Here is an 11,741-nt window from a genome sequence, read left to right as displayed (position 1 = left end):
TGATTCTTATCTTTGTAGAAATAGACACTTCACAGCATCTAAATATCCTTTCCAAGGCCTTCATTGCAACCCTACCAAGTGCTAGTCTGTGGCATATTTTTTGACTGCAGGATCCTTTACTTACTGCTTCTCTTTAAATGGGAGGCACATTTGGATGCACATCCACTTGCACATTCACATTTCATTCTGCTACAACTAGTCAACTATATGTGACTGGATTGGGGTGAGGCAGCATTTGCCATCTGCAAGCTTTCAAACACATTCACACACATATTTTTTTAAAAAGGTGCAAACAGCACACAAATAGTGGGCTGTTTGTAGTGGGATACTTTTCAAGGCAGATTAACCAAACAGTGAAACAAGGTAAGTGAACCAAATGTGCAGCTGTATCCTGTATATGCACACATTTTGGTTCAGCAATAATATTTAGTATCAAGTAATAATAATAATAATAATAATAATAATAATAATAATAATAACAACAAAAATTCTCAATTTTCTGCGACTGTATACTTTTGATGTTGAGTTGGTTCTTCCAGTAGCTCTACAGTTTCCAGCCTTGGTTGCTCAGATGAAGATCCTGAATCCTGTAACCCATTTTTCGACAAATGCCCAGGTACTTTAGCACTTGACGTAGCCCTTGTTGACCCGGGCGATAATCGATCTGGTATAGAATTCATTTTTCTTGTTCTCACAATGGTTATGGGATTAAGCACATTTAGTCTGACTTCTCAGCAGAGGCCTGTCTGGTTTGGGTGACCAGCATAGCCCTCTGCATCCTAGAAGATTGCAAGCCCCTCCACCTCATCAAGGTAGTGCTTGATGGAGGGGCACATCCGTACTCGAAAATTATGGAACTTAGATTAGTGGATCAACTTTGATTTATAATGCGAAAGAAAGTATTTACTTATGTGGAATTGGATGAACTCCAGCAAAATATTCAGAGTGAGGATATTGACCATGAACCACCTAGAAATTCCCCAGCAGGTCCTGAAGGAACAGTGGTAGAACAACAAGGCATAGTCGAAAATGAATACGAAGAAAGAAGTGAAACACCTCTGTGCCAAATTCTCAAGATCATCAGCTCACTGAGATGCAAAAAGAACTGATATGAAATATTGTTGAACATATGAAACTAAGAAAATAGCATAAAAGACTGCCTGCACTGAAGCTGGTGTCCAAAAATGATCTGACAAAAGCATTGCATGACCTGAACAAAGCTGTAACCTAGACTGAGACATTACAGGAAACAAACCAGCTTATGCACAGTGCGGCAGCAGTGATCACACAAGAGCTTCGATATGAACTTAACAAGCCAAAGATACAACAAAAGCAAAAACCAAAATGGAAGGTTAGATTGGAATGTTAGACAAGTAAGTTAAGGGCATATGCTAGCAAACTGAAGGACATGGAAGAGAAAAAGCTTAACAATGAAAAGATCAAGGGATACTTAGTAAAGAAGTACCACTTAGATACCAGGAAGATCAAAGAAGCCTTCAAAATTGTGACACAGCAAATTACAGCAATAGCGAAGAAGATCAGCCAATATGATGCTCATGTACTGCAATACCAACAAAATTTCCTTTTCTATTCAAATCAACATCAGTTTTATTGGAGTGTTAATGGAGAAAAATTGGATAACTTTGTGCAACTGGACAGGGAACAGATTCTCGTGTTTTGGAGAAACATTTGGGACAACCCTGTTGATTACAACAAGAATGCAGAATGGATAAAAAAAAAGTTGAGGGAAAATTGGATGGAACCAAAATGGATGACTTGATAACACCCCAACTGGTTGAAAACCAAGCAAAAAGGATTAAGAATTGGACAGGGATGAATGAAGTACATGGCTTTTGGCTCAAACATCTGACCAACTTACATAAAAGATTAGCCAAGCAATTGAATGATATACTGGAAGGTGCAAAACTTGATGAATGGATGACAACTGGCAAGACATGTCTTCTTCTGAAAAACTTTTAAAAAGGTGCTGTACCAAGTAACTATAGGCCAATAACTTGCCTTCTAACAATGTTCAAGCTCATGACAGCAATTGTAATAGATGCCGTGCAAGACCACCTAGAAAGGAACAGTATGTTACCAATGGAACAGAAGGGAAACCGTTGGTAAACAAGAGGCACAAAAGATCAGCTTCTTATGGACAAAATGGTTTTGGAAAATTGTAAACGAAGGAAGACGAATCTAAATGTAGCTTGGATTGACTATAAGAAAGCGTATGACTCATTGCCACAAAACTGGATTTTAAAATGCCTGGATATGACTGGAGTGAATGAAAACATTGAAAACTTTGTGTTTTTAAAAAAAGGGCAATGAACACATGGAAGACTCATTTGCTACTAAATGCAGAAGAAGTGGGAGAAGTTAAAATCCAGAGAGGAATATTTCATTGTCGCCTTTACTTTTGCAATCTTCCTAATTCCACTATATCTTGAACAAAACAAACCATGGATACCAAACTTCAAAAACATCAGTTAAGCTTTCCCATCTTCTTTTTATGGATGATCTAAAGCTTTATGGAAAGTCACCATCCGAAATTGAGTCATTATTCAATACGGTTAGAATTTATAGCCATGATATCGCAATGGAGTTTGGACTGGACAAATGTGCTACATTGGCAATAAATTGAGGAAAAGTGACAACTAGTGAAGGAATTGAGATGCAAAATGGAAACAACATAAAGAGTCTGTCACCTGAGGAGTATTTGGGCATTCTCCAATGTGACAAGATCAAGCATGCTGAAGACCAAAGTTAGTATGGAATATATCAGGCGAGTAAGAAAGACACTGAAGTCCAAACTAGTGGTAACACTATCAAAGCAATCTACACGTGTGTCATGCCCTCGATCTCAGACAGCGAGAAGGAAGGGGAAGCTGTCAACTTTCCAGCCGATGCAGGAGTGTCTGAGGGGCAGAGCCCGGCTGTCAGTGTTCATGAAACGGCTGTGGTAGATCCAGCTAATGATTCAGAGCAGGCACAACAACCTGAGACAGCAGAAATCGTGAAGGACCAATCCGAAGAGGAGCTATGCAGTCAACCTCCACTGACTCCACAACAGCGGCGTCTTTCGAGGTGCAGGACTCAATTAGAGACTATTAGGAGGAGCAAACGCCTCTTGCAGAGGGCTGATAAGCCTTGAATTCCTGCCAGCTGGGAGCTCTCAGCTTGCACTATAAATTACATCACCAGCTTTCTACTCACTGCTGAAAAGCAACATTTGTCAACCTCCGTGTCGACAGCGTGCAGCCAAGTCTGGTCAAGACAAACTTTCTGAGCCGTATCCTGTTGCAGCAGCTCCATTTTGTCCCATGATCTTCCCTGGCAGTTGGCCAGACCCTGACAACGTGGGCAATTCCTGTAGAATTGGATGCACTGGATAGGAAAACCAGGAAAATAATGACCATTAATCATGCCCTGCACCCAAGAAGTGATGGCGAAATACATCAATGAAAGCCAAGAAAAAATGCTACAGGAAGTGAGTAAAACAGGACTGTTGAAAATAAAGGGATCAAAGGATGAATACAAAAAACAGCAGATGATGAATCGATGAGAAAAATGGCACAACAAACCACTGCACAGTCAGTTCTTTAATGACATACAATTCAAAGTCAACAACAGAACAACATGGCAGTGGTTAAAGAAGGGGACACTGAAGAAAGAAACAGAAGGTCTCATTTTTGCAGCCCAGGAACAATCACTACGAACAAATGTTATAAAAGCAAAGCTTGATAAGACCCAGAAAGACAGTAAGTGTTGGTTATGCAAGGAAGCGGATGAGATGGTTGAGCACTTTGTATGTTGTAAGAAAACTGCACAGACTGATTATAAGGAAAGACACAACAAAGTTGCTGCGATTATCCACTGGAATTTTTGCAAGAATTACAAATTGCCAGCAAGCAAGAATTGGTGGAATCATCCAATTGAGAAGGTCACAGAAAATGAGGAGGCAAAAACCCTTTGGGATTTTCATATATAAACTGATAGGCATTTAGCGTACAAAACACATGATCTGATAGTCATCAAGAAGAATCAGGTTCTGATAATTGATACTGTAATACAGAAAAATAACTAAATACAAGGACCTTCAGACTGAAATTGAGCGGCTCTGGAAAAAGAAACCAATAGTTGTTGGTTCCCTTGGTACAGTACCAAAAGGACTTGAACACCATCTTGACACCTTGGGCACTGATAAAATTAGAACACATCAGCTACAGAAGGCTTCACTACTTGGGACAGCACGAATACTATGATACTATCTTTAAATTTTCTTTAGTGATCCTAGACCCTTGGAAAGGGCCCAATAATAAAAGTACCAAATCCAGTCAATAACATCTGGTAGACTGTGTGTAAATAGCATAATAATGATAATGATAATGATAATGATGATGATAATAATAATAATAAGAAGGCAGTACCTTGGCGTGGTTGTGGGGCTTGCGTGCTCTGAGGAAGGTGAGAGTTATGCCAGAGGTCCAACCATACTGGACAGGTCTCACCAGAGGAGACAGACAAAGAGTGCCTCTCCCATCAACAATATGGTGAGACGTAACTTTAATAAATCTATACCAGATAGGTCGTCGCCTGGGTCAACAAGGACTGTGCCAGGTGCTGGAGTCCCTGGACATCTGGTGACAAGTGGGCAACAGGACTCAGGATCTTCAGTTGAGCAACCAGGGCTGAAGACAGCAAAGTTACTGGAAGAAACGACGCTTAACCGAAAAAAATATACGAAAAATGCCAACAAGGAAATAATCTGCTATTACAAGTCTAGTCCAACTAGAAGAGGTTATTTAAAAAGAATGTACCAAATCTGGAAAGAGAAGCATCCAGATACAGAAATAACAGAACAAAGGCTAGCAGACCAGAAAAGATTCATAATAAGAAATAAAGTATTCACAGGAGTTGAGCTGGAAGAACTGCAAAGAGCAACACAGGCTCCAGACATGGAAGAAGAATTACCACCAACTGAAGCAGCAGCTCAGGCACAGGTGGAGGAGGTGTTGGAAATCGAGGATGCCACTGTTGCTGAACTGTTTCAAAATCAAAACCAGGCAACCGCCCTTTTGCCTTCACCTCAAAAACCCAAATGCCGTTTAACAGAAAAGCAACAAGAACGAAAGCAAAAAATAACTGAGCACATGAACCAAACAACCACCAGGGTTTGACTTCCAGCTCTAAAAACAGTTGCCAAAAAACAACTTGCTCAGGTATTAAAAGATGTCAATGCTGCACTTGCAGAAATAACAACCAAGAATTTGCAAGAAACAAACCAACTAATGTACAGTGCAGCAACAATAACAACACAAGAGCTTGGATATAAGATCAGTGGACCTGTAAAAAAAGAAAGCAGTACATCACCTAAATGGAAGATTAGATTAGAAAATAAAATCTCCAGGCTTACATCAGATGCTAGTAAATTGAAAGATATGAAAGACAAGAAGGTGAAGAATGAAAACACCAAACCGTATCTGATCCAAAAATACCACCTAGATTCAAGGAAAATTAGAGAAGTCCTGGAAATAATCAAGCAGCAAATAACAGCAGTGTCAAAGAAGATTAGCAGATACAAAGCCAGAATTACACAACACAGGCAAAATCTCCAATTCCAGTCGAATCAGAGAGGTTTCTACCAAAGTATAGAAGGAGAAACTGCAAGAAATGTAGAAACACCAAATAAAGAAGAAAAAGTGCAATTCTGGGTGAAATTATGGGACAATCCAATAGATTATAATAAAAAGCAGGTTGGATGAAAGAGGTTGAAAAATGTAACCAACAAATGCAAGATCTAATAATAACACCAGAATTAATAAGTGAAAGAGCAAAGAAAATTAAAAATTGGACTGCTCCAGGTGACGATAAACTGCATGGCTTTTGGCTTAAACACCTAACAAGCCTTCATAAACAACTATCAAAACAGTTCAATCACATTTTGCAAGGAGGTGATATTGAACAATGGCTAACAACTGGGAAAACTCATCTCATCATGAAAGACCCAGCAAAAGGTGCAGTCTCAAGTAATTATAGACCGATAACCTGCCTGCCAACCATGTTCAAATTATTAACTGGAATAATAGCAGATGAAGTGATGCAACACTTATTAACTAACAAACAGATTCCAGTTGAACAGAAAGGAAATTGCCCGAACACCAGAGGCACAAAAGACCAGCTGCTGATTGACAAAATAATTTCAGAAAATTGCAAGAGAAGAAAAACCAATCTAAGTGTTGCATGGATTGACTACAAGAAAGCCTTCGATTCATTGCCTCACACACGGATACTAAAATGTTTAGAAACAACTGGTGTCAGCAAAAACATTCAGATATTTATTTTTAAAAAGCAATGAGCATGTGGATTATACAGTTAACAATCAATGGCGAGACACTTGGACAGGTTAGCATTAGAAGAGGCATTTTCCAAGGGGACTCACTATCCCCTCTGTTGTTTGTAATCGCCATGACCCCACTTTCACAAATACTAAACAAAACAGGCCTTGGATACCAAACATTTAAAAACATCAAGTAAAATCAAAAATCTGCTGTACATGGACGATCTGAAGTTGTATGGAAAGTCCCAGTCAGAAATTGATTCACTGCTAAACACTGTCCGTATATTCAGTAGCGATATAGCAATGGAGTTTGGACTAGACAAGTGTGCTGCATTAATAATGAGCAGAGGGAAAATAAGAAAAACAGAAGGAATAGAACTGCCCAATGGAAGCAAGATCAAGAACCTGGAAGAGAAAGAACCTTACAAATACCTGGGCATTCTCCAGGCTGATAACATCACACACACTGAAGTTAAAAGAAAAATTGGAAGTGAATACATCAGGAGAGTTAGAAAAATCCTCAAGTCCAAACTCAATGGCGGGAACACCATACAAGCCATAAATATCTGGGCTATACCTGTTATCAGATACACTGCAGGAATAATAGACAGGACCCAGGCAGAGCTAGAGATGCTAGATCTATAACAGGTATTGTTACAGGTATAGAGATCTCTAATAGGTATTGTTAGAGACCAGGAAAATCATGACCATCCATCATGCTCTGCACCCCCGCAGTGATGTCGATAGGCTATACCTCCCTCGCAGCTCAGGTGGAAGAGGAATGCTGCAAGCCCATCAAACAGTAGAGGAGGAGAAAAGAGGCCTTGAAGAATATATCAAGGACAGTGAAGAAGACGCACTTCAAATGGTCAATAATGCGAAACTATTCAACACCAATGAGACAAAGCCGGCCTACAAGAATGAAAAAGTCAAGAACAGAGCAGAAAAATGGAAAAATAAGCCACTGCAAGGTCAATATTTGCACAATATAAGTGGAAAATCAGACATCACCAAGACCTGGCAATGGCTTAAGAATGGCAACTTGAAGAAAGAAACAGAGTGTTTAATACTGGCTGCACAAAAACACGCACTAAGAACAAATGCAATAAGAGCAAAACTCGAAAAATCCACCACAAACAGCAAGTGCCGCCTTTGTAAAGAAGCAGATGAAACAGTGGACCACCTAATCAGCTGTTGTAAAAAGATCGCACAGACTGACTACAAACAAAGGCATGACAAGGTAGCAGGGATGATACACTGGAACATCTGCAAAAAAATTCAAGCTACCTGTAGCCAAACATTGGTGGGACCATAAAATTGGAAAAGTTGAAGAAAATGAAGATGTAAACATAATATGGGACTTCCGACTACAAACAGACAAACATCTGCCACACAATACACCAGATATAACTGTAGTCGAGAAGAAAGAAAAACAAGTTAAAAATAATAGACATAGCAATACCAGGGGATAGCAGAATAGAAGAAAAAGAAATAGAGAAAATAACAAAATACAAAGATCTACAAATTGAAATTGAAAGGCTGTGGCAGAAAAAGATCAAAGAAATCTCAGTGGTAACTGGCGCTCTGGGTGCAGTTCCAAAAGACTTTGAAGAGCACCTCAACACCATAGGGGCCACTGAATTCACCATCAGCCAATTACAAAAAGCAGCTTTACTTGGAACAGCCTATATTCTGCGATGATATCTATAACAACAACAACAACATTGACAATAAAATTCATCCATCCCAGGTCCTTGGGAAGGACTCAATGTCTGGATAAAACAAACCGGTCAGTAACACCTGTTTGTGTAAACAAGAAATAATAATAAATAAACAACTTTTTTTGTTAGCCGCCCTATAACAAATTGTTCTCTGGGCAGCTTACAACATAACATTAAAACATGAGATAAAACACACATTAAATCATAACAGACAAAAAAAAGTGTGTGGGGGGTGGGCGGGGACCAGATACAATACAAAAACATTTTTTTAAAAATTGTTTAGTATAAGTTACAATCAGATTTTAAAAATTGAAAAATTTAAATCTGAAATTTGAAAGGCATCTAAAAGAACAATGTGATGAAACCAGGCAAACCTTACTGGTGAGCCTATTGCATAAATGGGGTGCAACCATCCAAAAGGTTCTCTTGTTAGTAGCCACCCTCCCCACTTCGTTTGGCAGGTGCACGTGGAGGAAGACCTCTAAAGGAGATCTTAAGGACCGGGTTGGGACATATAGGGTAAGGTGCTCTCTCAGGTAAACTGGTCCCAAACCATTTAGGGCTTTAAAGGTTAAAATGAACACTTTGAATTGGACCTGGAAATGGGCTGGGAGCTAGTGCAGCTCACAAAGCACTGACATAATATGCTCAAAACATCCAGTCCCACTTAATAACCTTGCAGCCCTATTTTGTAGCAGCTGCAGTTTCTGGACCGTTTTCAAAGGCAGCCCCTTTGAAAACGGGGAAAATGCATTGTGGTAATCTAAGCGAGAGGTTACCAGAGCATGAGAAACTGTGGCCAAGCTATCTCTGTCCAGGTAAGGTCGCAGTTGGCATATCATCTGAAGCTGATAAAAGGTGCTCTGAGCCACTTGAGTCTCTAATGACAGTGCTGGATCAATGAGCTCCCCCAAACTGAGAATCTGGTCTTCATGGGGACTATAACCCCTTCTAGAACAGGCAGAATATCATTCATCCCGATCAGAAGAACCACTGACCAGAAGTACTTCTGGCTTGTCTGGATTAAGTCTTAGCTTATTCACCCTCATCCTGTCCATTACTGCATCCAAGCACCAATTCAGGACAGTCCCGGGCTCACCTGCATCTGATGAAAAAGAGAGATACAGCTGTGTGTCATCTGCATGTTGATGACATCTCAGGCCAAATCTCTGGATCACCTCTCCCACCAGTTTCATGTAGATATTAAACAGCATAGGGGAAAGAGTGAAACCCTGCAGAACCTCACAGCATAAATGCCAAGGGGTTGAGCAGTAATACCCTAGCACCACCTTTTGGAAATGGGCCTCGAGATAGGAGCAGAACTGTGTGGGATTTTGTATGATGTTGCTGGCTGTACCTCAGGTCTCATTTATATATGTGCACTCAAAGCTGGAATCTATTCTAAAAGGTTCACTTTATAACATAAAACTCAGTTGCGACATTTTCAATATTAAGACTCTGAAATTTACAATTCAAAATCGGATGTACCAGATGTGGGAGAATGAGAATAATAATAATTTAGAAATGGTGGTCAGCATTCAGATTAATGAAGTGCTAGTACAGTGATGTTATGCTGGTGCTGTGGAGAAGGGGTGATTTTTGATCGTCCTTTCCCTCTGAAGCTCATTGTGACTCCCATAAATATGTCCCTGAGGGCTGTTCAACTTTCAGGGACATGTTTTCAGGAGTCATGGTGGCCTTCAGGAAGAAGAAAGGGAGATTAACAAATATCATCCCTCCCCCCCTAGCACCAGCACAGCATTAGCAGCACCAACACTTCATTAAGGATGTGCCCAAATGGTCTCAGGCAGCCGTGGGTGGCGCGGGGCTGGGATCAATTACATTTAAAACCAGGTAAGCAGGTCCTTACTTGTGACTCTGCTGCCCCACTGTTCTTGCTTTCCACAAAGTTGTGCGTGGCTGCAGCACTGCTCCCAGTGCCTGCGCGTGGTGACCAGGCAAATGTTTTTGACCTGGTTTTTAAAGGGACTGATCCTAGTTTGGCACTTCCCTAAGAAGGTGCCAAACCAGCTCGGGCACATCCCTGGCACTTCATTAATCTGGAAGTCAGCCAGCGTATTTTTCTTCTTAATTGTCAGCATATTCATAGACTTTTAAAGATATATTCATAAGCAGTGTCCAACTGCTGGGTTTATGTCCATTTTAACCATATCCTTCCAGAAAAAGCACTGCCTCGAAAAGTGATATAACTATATTTGCATCCTACTCTTGTCTTAGGAGCTAGAGAACAGATTTCTCCTGGTATTCATTCTCAGATGATTGATATAAGTCTACCAAAGTTTTCCATTCAAACAAGTTGTAGCTGGGGGGCGGGTTTAAGCCTTTTGCTGCCCATAGGTGGCCAAGGATTTTCTGCTACGTCAGGGGCACTCATTTGGGAGGGAGGAGGGGATTTGGAAGGCGCTCTCCCTCTTTGTTTCTCTCTGCAGTGGCAAGCAGCAGATGCTGCTTTAATGTAAATGGGAACAGCCCCCCCAACACAACCCTCCCCGCCACTGCCGCCCCATTCCGCCGTGCAGTCAGCAGCATTTTAATGTAAGAGGAGGGACTTCTCCTCATCCCCTGCTCCCCACAGCAGCCACTGTGTGGCCTTCGCTGCCTCCATCCCGCCACTATGGCAGACTTTTAGAAGAAAAAGGGGGGGAACTTCCTTCTCAACACCACCCCTACCCTCTTTGCTGCAGTGTTGGGGTGGCAAATGGCTTAATCTCTCATCACTGCCACCGCCACACAGTAGCAGTTTTAAAAGTGTTTTTTTTTAAAAAAAAAAGATTCAACTTCTCCCTTTCCCAAGATTGCCACTCCTGCAGGATTTGCCGCTGTAGGCAATGGCTTCTATTGCCTATGCGGTAATCCACCTATGGTTGTAGCTCCTTGCCAGCAGGGTGGGACTTGTTAAAAGAAACTACCATTCAAGAATATTCTCCATTTAAACAACTATTCTTTTCAATTGCTTGTGTTATTCTCATATTTTCCTGTTGACTGTATGGAGACAATTAAGCTAACTTTGTAATGCACAGAGCATTTAATCCACGCTCCATAGACTTTAGTTTAATAATTTCTGCAGAATCTACCAAATGAACACCTCAGCGGGTCTATACTTTAAATCAAAGTATTTCAGTTTAAACGTATTGAGGCAAAGTATCTGTCAGTGCATGGGAATCCCTCTTCATAGTTTTCTCATTCTACCCCTCTTTATAGTTGTCTCATTCTGTATTACATTGCTTTAAAAACAACAACAACACTGCATCATGGTAACTGGGCTGGATTGCTAAACTGTAGATGTTTCAGCACTTGTTTCCTTTCCCACCCCCATAAGCTACTATTTGTAAGCATTTGCACTCTTTGCACTTACAAAGCTTGCCTTTCCTGAAAGTCTCCATTCAGTCCTTCCACTGGACCTTTGCCAGAACCAGCCTAATTCTTCTCCTTTAAATGCTTCCGCTCTTAGACATGCATGTGCGTAATCGGTAATAGATCTGAATTTAACTTTACATGCCAATGAGCTGGGCATATCTGTCTCCCTGATCCATTAGGCACTAGAGAGCACAGAGCAGTGTTGCAGACACGCTCGGTTGATGCTTTCCCCCATTCTGCTAATACCCTGCTTTTAACTGACATCAGCATCGTGGGATAGAATTATTTCCAGCCTCATTTAA

The sequence above is a fragment of the Hemicordylus capensis genome, chromosome 1 (genome assembly GCF_027244095.1).
Source record: "Hemicordylus capensis ecotype Gifberg chromosome 1, rHemCap1.1.pri, whole genome shotgun sequence".
NCBI lineage: Eukaryota > Metazoa > Chordata > Lepidosauria > Squamata > Cordylidae > Hemicordylus > Hemicordylus capensis.
The sequence above is the reverse complement of the archived record's forward strand: the minus strand, read 5'-3'. Positions refer to the sequence as shown.